Source organism: Capra hircus, chromosome 7, assembly GCF_001704415.2.
Source record: "Capra hircus breed San Clemente chromosome 7, ASM170441v1, whole genome shotgun sequence".
Classification (NCBI taxonomy): Eukaryota; Metazoa; Chordata; class Mammalia; order Artiodactyla; family Bovidae; genus Capra; species Capra hircus.
In genome coordinates, this window is record NC_030814.1 from 100,222,466 (window position 1) to 100,231,620 (window position 9,155).

Consider the following 9,155-nt stretch of genomic DNA (forward strand, 5'->3'; position numbering starts at 1 on the left):
AATCTGCTGGGAGGATGTGGGAAGAAGTTGGTGATTATGAATAACATTGCTATATGTCTCAAGGTACCTATAGTCTAGTAGAGGAAAAAAAAATCACAGAATTAAATAAAAGTTACACTGATGGATGTACAACTAAATTAAGTTCATGAGGAAACATCCTTTTCCTGTGAAAATGTTAAGGAAATAAAATTTCATGAAAGAAACGACTCCAGGCAGTCTGAGAGGAGACAGAGTTTTAAAGTTGGAGAAGAGAATAAAGAAAAAAAAAAAAAAAAAACTCCAAATAGACCTGTGGCTCGAGACTCCAAGCAGAGAGAATTGGGTGCATGATGACACTGAGAATTAACACTGTGGCATCAGGGAAGCTGTAGGTCAAGTTCTAGGTTTATGAGATCAGTGTGGAAAAGAGCAGGGCAGTGTGAGGGTGAAATGGGCAGTAAGGATGCGGAGAGAGCCTCTTGGTTGAAGCTACAGAACTTTGGTTTCATTCTGCGGTGGGGAGTCACTGGGATTGAATGTAACTGTGAGAGTTCCAGGATCAGCTTTATCATCTAGAAAGATCGCACTGGATTAATGTGGGTATCTGCTAGAGGGGTACCAGCAGCAATAAGCAGGAGAGATGACAAGGAACTGAAATAAGATTGTGGAAATGTGGACCAAGGAGGGGAGGACAACGGAGGCACTTGAGAGATAGAAGGAAAGCCAGAAATTTCATCCTCAGTGATAGTTATACACTTACCAACAGGAAGGAACTACGCTAAGCTTTTCACAGCGGGGTCTAAGCTGTTGACCCCTTAGAATATTGGATACCTCTATCCTCAATGTTCAAGAAAGTATATTAGCATTTAGATTGCTTCATTTGGCTCTGAAAGTTCAAACAAGTAACATGAGGCAGATCTGAAATTTAAAGCATGTTTTTCCAGTACCAAAATTCTCACATTGCAAAATATTTAGGAACACAACATTGTAAAGCAATTATAATGCAATAAAACATAATTTTAAAATAAAAATCCAGAGGCAGCCCTAAGATGGTGGAGGAATAGGATGAGGAGACCAGTTTCTCCCCCACAAATTCATTGATAGGTCATTTGAATGCAGAGCAAATACCACAAAACAACTTCTGAACATTGGCAGAGGACACCAGGCACCCAGAAAGGCAGCCCATTGTCTTCGAAAGGAGGTAGGACAAAATATAAAAGACAAAAAAAGAGAGACAAAAGAGTTAGGGATGGAGAACCGTCCCAGGGAGGCAGTCTTAAAAGAGAAGTTTCCAAACACCAGGAGACCCTCTCACCGGTGGGTCTGTGGGGTTCTGGGATCTCAGAGTTCAACATAACCAGGAGGAAAAAATAAGTAAATAAAATCCACAGATTACAGGTCCAGCTATAACTCCTAGCAGAGAAGTAGCCCAGACGCTCGCGTCAGCCGCCAGAAAGCGGGGGCTGAACTGGGAGGCGCAGGCTGCACTGCTTAGGGTAAGGACTGGGCCTGAATGCCCTGAGGGCAACCCAAGGGAGCTAACATGAGATAGAAACCCAAACTGTGGGATAGCCTGGGGGGGGGGAGGGCAGCGGGGAAGAGGAGAAAGAAAGAACTTTCCCGTGAAAAGCTCTAACCTAAGGCACTGCCAGGCAGATCACAGAACAAAGGACTGAGTGAATACCAGAGGAGAGCTAGCTGGCTGCAGACCGGCCCATCCCCCACTAATGCAGGGAGGCAGGCAGGTGCCAGCCAGAGCCAGAAAGAAAGGGGCAAACTCGGCCCCAAAGACGGCATCCCCTCCCAAACTGCGAGCAGGCTCTCAGTCGCTAATCAAGTCTTCCTGGGATCCTGGACGGTTGACATCTGTCAGGAGGGTCACAGCCAGAGATCAGCTCCCCGGAAGAGACACACACCACCCAGGAAACTGAGTGGCTGGGACCGGGGAGGTGATAAGATGTACCACACCTGGGGTGCACCCTCGCCAAGCAGTTGGTCACCTGAGCTGATCAGGCCTGGGAAGAGCACAAAACGCAGGTCCAACTGAGTCTGTGCTTTTGTGGAGTACCCAAGAACCTGAACCTGAGCGACGTAGATCTGGGAAGTGCAAGCAACCCAGGGCCCGCCTCAGACAGTTCCCAGCAGAGCAACCTGAAGCCTAAGCAATGTAGACCAGGAAAGCACACACATGCCATGAGCGGGGGCAAACCCAGTGTGACCCAGACACTGTGAGCACTCCCCACACATGCCAGTGATATTTGTATGCAGTGTTCCTCCCTCCCTACAGCACAATTGAACAAGTGAGCCTAAATGAATGACCAACTTCACCCCTTGTGTCAGGGAAGAAGTTAGATACTGAAGAGACTTGCAAACAGAGGAAGCCAAAATAAACAAAGAAGAGGGAACTGTTCTGGAAGTGACAGATGCAACAGGTTAAAACCCTGTAGTTAACATGACTACATTGGAAGGGACCTATACACCTTGAGAAGAAGTATAAGGTGGAACAAGGAACTGTCTGAAACTGAACTGACCAGACACTGCTCTCAACAGCTCCAGAGAAATTCCTAGATATATTTTACTACTATCATTTTCAAATTTCTTTTCAGAAAACTACAGGCCAATATCACTGATGAACATAGATGCAAAAATCCTCAACAAAATTCTAGCAATCAGAATCCAACAACACATTAAAAAGATCATACACCATGACCAAGTGGACTTTATCCCAGGGATGCAAGGATTCTTCAATATCTGCAAATCAATCAATGTAATTCACCACATTAACAAATTGAAAAATAAAAACCATATGATTATCTCAATAGATGCAGAGAAGGCCTTTGACAAAATTCAACATCCATTTATGATAAAAACTCTCCAGAATGCAGGAATAGAAGGAACATACCTCAACATAATAAAAGCTATATATGACAAACCCACAGCAAACATTATCCTCAATGGTGAAAAATTGAAAGCATTTCCCCTAAAGTCAGGAACAAGACAAGGGTGTCCACTTTCACCGCTACGATTCAACATAGTTCTGGAAGTTTTGGCCACAGCAATCAGAGCAGAAAAAGAAATAAAAGGAATCCAAATTGGAAAAGAAGAAGTCAAACTCTCACTGTTTGCAGATGACATGATCCTCTACATGGAAAACCCTAAAGACTCCACCAGAAAATTACTAGAGCTAATCAATGAATATAGTAATATTGCAGGATATAAAATCAACACACAGAAATCCCTTGCATTCCTATACAAGAATAATGAGAAAGTAGAAAAAGAAATTAAGGAAACAATTCCATTCACCATTGCAATGAAAAGAATAAAATACTTAGGAATATATCTACCTAAAGAAACTAAAGACCTATATATAGAAAACTATAAAACACTGATGAAAGAAATCAAAGAGGACACTAATAGATGGAGAAATATACCATGTTCATGGATCGGAAGAATCAATATAGTGAAAATAAGTATACTACCCAAAGCAATTTACAAATTCAATGCAATCCCTATCAAGCTACCAGCCACATTTTTCACAGAACTAGAACAAATGATTTCAAGATTTGCATGGAAATACAAAAAACCTTGAATAGCCAAAGCAATCTTGAGAAAGAAGAGAGGAACTGGAGGAATCAACTTGCCTGACTTCAGGCTCTACTACAAAGCCACAGTCATCAATACAGTATGGTACTGGCACAAAGACAGACATATAGATCAATGGAACAAAACAGAAAGCCCGGAGATAAATCCACACACATATGGACACCTTATCTTTGACAAAGGAGGCAAGAATATACAATGGAGTAAAGACAATCTCTTTAACAAGTGGTGCTGGGAAAACTGGTCAACCACTTGTAAAAGAATGAAACTGGATCACTTTCTAACACCGCACACAAAAATAAACTCAAAATGGATTAAAGATCTAAATGTAAGACCAGAAACTATAAAACTCCTAGAGGAGAACATAGGCAAAACACTCTCCGACATAAATCACAGCAGGATCCTCTATGATCCACCTCCCAGAATTCTGGAAATAAAAGCAAAAATTAACAAATGGGATCTAATTAAAATTAAAAGCTTCTGCACAACAAAGGAAACTATAAGCAAGGTGAAAAGACAGCCTTCTGAATGGGAGAAAATAATAGCAAATGAAGCAACTGACAAACAACTAATCTCAAAAATATACAAGCAACTTCTGCAGCTCAATTCCAGAAAAATAAACGACCCAATCAAAAAACGGGCCAAAGAACTAAATAGACATTTCTCCAAAGAAGACATACGGATGGCTAACAAACACATGAAAAGATGCTCAACATCACTCATTATTAGAGAAATGCAAATCAAAACCACAATGAGGTACCACTACACACCAGTCAGAATGTCTGCGATCCAAAAATCTGCAAGCAATAAATGCTGGAGAGGGTGTGGAGAAAAGGGAACCCTCCTACACTGTTGGTGGGAATGCAGACTAGTACAGCCACTATGGAGAACAGTGTGGAGATTCCTTAAAAAATTGCAAATAGAACTACCTTATGACCCAGCAATCCCAGTTCTGGGCATGCACACCGAGGAAACCAGAATTGAAAGAGACACATGTACCCCAATGTTCATCGCAGCACTGTTTATAATAGCCAGGACATGGAAACAACCTAGATGTCCATCAGCAGATGAATGGATAAGAAAGCTGTGGTACATATACACAATGGAGTATTACTCAGCCGCTAGAAAGAATACATTTGAATCAGTTCTGATGAGATGGATGAAACTGGAGCCGATTATACAGAGTGAAGTAAGCCAGAAAGAAAAACACCAATACAGTATACTAACACATATATATATGGAAATTATAAAGATAGCAATGACGACCCTGTATGCAAGACAGCAAAAAAGACACAGATGTGTAGAGCGGACTTTTGGACTCAGAGGGAGAGGGAGAGGGTGGGATGATTTGGGAGAATGGCATTGTAACATGTATACTATCATGTAAGAATCGAATTGCCAGTCTATGTTGGACGCAGGATACAGCATACTTGGGCTGGTGGATGGGGATGACCCAGAGAGATGTTATGGGGAGGGAGGTGGGAGGGGGGTTCATGTTTGGGAATGCATGTACACCCTTGATGGATTCATGTCAATGTATGGCAAAACCAATACAGTATTGTAAAGTAAAATAAAGTAAAAATACAATTTTTTTTAAAAAAATGCATTTGAATCAGTTCTAATGAGGTGGATAAAACCAGAACCTATTATACAGAGTGAAGTAAGTCAGAAAGAAAAACACCAATACAGTATATTAACACATATATATGGAATTTAGAAAGAGGATAACGATGACCCTATATGCGAGGCAGCAAAAGAGACACAGATGTAAAAACAGACTGTTGGACTCTGTGGGAGAAGGCAAGGGTGGGATGATTTGAGAGAGCAGCATTGAAACATCTATATTATCATATGTGAAATAGATCACCAGTCCAGGTTCGATGCATGAGGCAAAGTGCTCAGGGCTGGTGCACTGGGATGACCCTGAGAGATGGGATGGGGAGGGAGGTGAGAGGGAGGGTCTGGATGGGGAACACATGTACACCCATGGCTGACTCATGTGAATGTATGGCAAAAACCACCACAATATTGTAAAGTACTCAGCCTCCAATTAAAATAAAAATAAATAAATAAAATAAAAATCCCCTGTGCTAGGGAACTCTGCTCAATATTCTACGAAGTGAAGTGAAATCTCTTATTTGTGTTTGACTCTTTGTGACCCAGTCCATGGAATTTTCCTGGCCAGAATACTGGAGTACGTAGCCATTCCTTTCTCTGGAGGATCTTCCCAGCCCAGGGATCAAACCCAGGTCTCCTGCACTGCAAGCAGATTCTTTACCAGCTTAGCCACCAGAGAAGCCCAAGAATACTGGAATGGGAAGCTTATCCCTTCTCCAGCAAATCTTCTGTCCCAGGAATCAAACCTGCATTGCAGGAGGATTCTTTACCAGCTGAGCTACAAGGGACCCCATAACCTAAACAGGAAAAATTCTTGAAAAAAATAGATACATGAATATGTATAACTGGATTACTTTGCTGTAATTACTTTGCTGCTGAAATGAACACACATTGTTAATCAACTATGTTGTTGTTATTGTTTAGTCGCTAAGTCATGTCAGACTCTTTTGCGACCCCATAGACTGTAGCCCGCCAGGCTCCTTTGTCCATAGGATTCTCCAGGCAAGAATACTGGAATGGGTTGCTATTTCCTTCTCCAGGAGATCTCAACTCAGGAATCAAACCTGCATATTCTGCATTGCAGGTGGGTCCTTTACCACTGGGTCACCTGGGAAGCCTGTTAATCAACTATACTCAATATGAAATAAAAGTTAAAACAATAAAATAAAAAAGTTTTCACCATTTCATCCTTAAAAATCAACCGTTTTCCTGCACTTCATTAATTTTCTCTTCTGAATTGTGTGTTTATTATTCCCTTTGCTCATTTTTCTAAGAAGATAGTCAATCACTAAGGTGTCTTGACACCACGAAGACATCACTCCTCTCTCCTTTGGATGAATTATTTTGCTGCTTTGTTAGGTATTTTGGACATCAAGGGATATAGCTGGGTTTGAAATGCTGCTAGAATCAAAGAAACTTTCCCCTCATAACAATTTATCAGGGACTAAGCTTATTAGATCATCTTTATTGTTCATATTTATTCACTTACTACACCTATGTTTCTTAGAACTGCTTTCTCATATTTATAAAGACATACATGGCACAAAATGATTATATTAAAATTGAAGACCACGTTTACATGTCTATAGAAAGCTTAGCAACTAGAATCTGGGTACTATTTGTACATATATTAGGGCAGAGATAATCTGATGTTCACAATCTTGCCTTGCATCATTCCATTCCTAAATGGTGTGGTTGGAGGTGAAAAGACTCTTGACTCCCTGAAGGCTGCAAGAGATCACAGTGCTGTGTTGCACAAGTGCACGTGTGTGTGTGTGTGTGTATGTGTGTGTGTATGTGTATTGTGGGACATGAGTGTCCTTAGAACAGGAGGACCTTAGCTCATAGACATCAAAATTTCCCCCTGGAAATATAGATGACAGAATGTTAATTGAACAGAAAAACAAAATGGGGATATATTTCTATGTTCAGGATTCTTGGAAACAAAATTAATGAAGTACAAGGAACAACATGTGGGTTAGGGACTCCTCATGCCTTGAAGTTCAGGAGCAGAGGAAGGTCACGTCATTCCCTAACATCCTCTGGCCCCATCTTCCATCACCATCCCTCTTTCATATTCCCTTTGGGAAACTGGCTTCTTTTGGAGACCAAATACCTAAAACAAATGGCATTTTTGGGGTCTTTGCACTGGCCATTCCACCTTTCAGGCAGGCCCTGTCTTCAGCTCCTCACCTCTCTTCCTTGAAGTCTCTGCAAAGGTTACCTTGTTTGCAACCTTCCGAAATGCTCAGTAAAGAATACCACCTCAGCCACTTACCTCTCTGTACCCCCCTTCTTTTTCTTCATTTCACCTGTCACCATGTGACATTTTATATGATTTTGTATTTGCTAATATTATTTCTCCATTGAATTGTGGAGACTTTTGTCTCTCAGTACACTCTACTCCTTGCCTTGAACACTTCTATCTGTGTATACTGTCAGAATATCCTTGGTCTGTGTATACTGTCAGAATATCCTTGACAGGCTGATTGCTGAAGAGCTTTGACTGCCAAGACAAAATTGTGAAGAAATAGAAAGTCTGAACCAACAAATAAAGTATAAGGCAAACGAATCAGTAACCATGAACTTCCCCAAAACAGCAGCAACAAAAAGCAGACAAAAGCAGGGATCTGATGATTTTACTGTGAATCCTACCAAAACTTAAAGAATTGACAATTTTTCTCAAACTCCACCAAATGATTTAAGAGGTGGGAATACTCCCAAATTCTTTTTCCCGAGGACACTCTTTACTTGCTACCAAAACCAGAAAAGACCCTACAAAAAAAAGAAAATGACAAATTGATATTCTTAATTAACATAGATGCATAAACTATCAATAAAAGAGAAATATACATCGTGATCAAGTGAGATTTATTTCTAGAATATAAGGGTGGTTCCCTATGTGCAAAGAAATACGCATGACACACACACCACAGTGATAGAACTAAAGATAAAGTAAATACAAATTCAACTTTGTATTCAACTTCCTTTTATGATACACAGTCTCAATGAATTTAGAATAAATGGATCGTTCCTCAAAATAATGTGACAAGTCACAGTTATCATACTCAACAGTGATACTTTCAAAGTTTTCTCTCTAAGATAAGGGACAAGACAAGGGTGTGACTGTCATGATTGCAATTCAACATAGCACTAAAAGTTTTACCTAAATCAGTTAGACAAGAAAAAGAAACAAAAATCATCTAAAAAGGAAGAAAACTGTCTCTGTTTGAATATAAATCCCTAAAGACTTCACCAGAAGTCGTTAGAAACAATGGACAAAATAGCTAAGTTTTAGTATACCAAATCAACATACGTTAATATAAGATCAACATACAAAAATTTTGCTTTATACACTAACAGTAAGCCATCAAAAAAGAAATTAAAACATTATAATAGCATCAAAATAACAAATGCCTTAAGAGTAAATTTAACCAAGGAAGTGAAAGACACACAAAACTATGAGGTACTGATGAAAGAAATTGAACCAAGATACAAATAAATTGAAAGATTTTCTTTATTTGTGGATCCAAAGATTTAGTATTTTTAGACTATCCTTACTTCTCAAATCCATCTACAGTTTCTATGAAATCACTAACAATATTCTAATGGCATTATCTGAAGAAATATATTTTAAAATCCTAAAACTTTTATGGAATCATAAAAGATCCCAAATAGCCAAAACAATCTTGAAAAAGAAGAAAGTTGGAGGCATCATACTTCCTGATTTCAAATTTCATTATAAAACTATAGTAATTAAACCTGTATACTACTAGCATAAAAATGGCCATAACTGAATAGAATTGAGAGCCTGAAAATAAACTCTTTTATATACCATCTACTATTACTTAACACAGCCCAGAAAATTCAATTAAGAAAGAACAGTGTCTTCAGAAAATGTGCTGGTAAAACTGGATAATAAAGAGAACAAAATGGATCCCTATCCTGCACAAATAAAA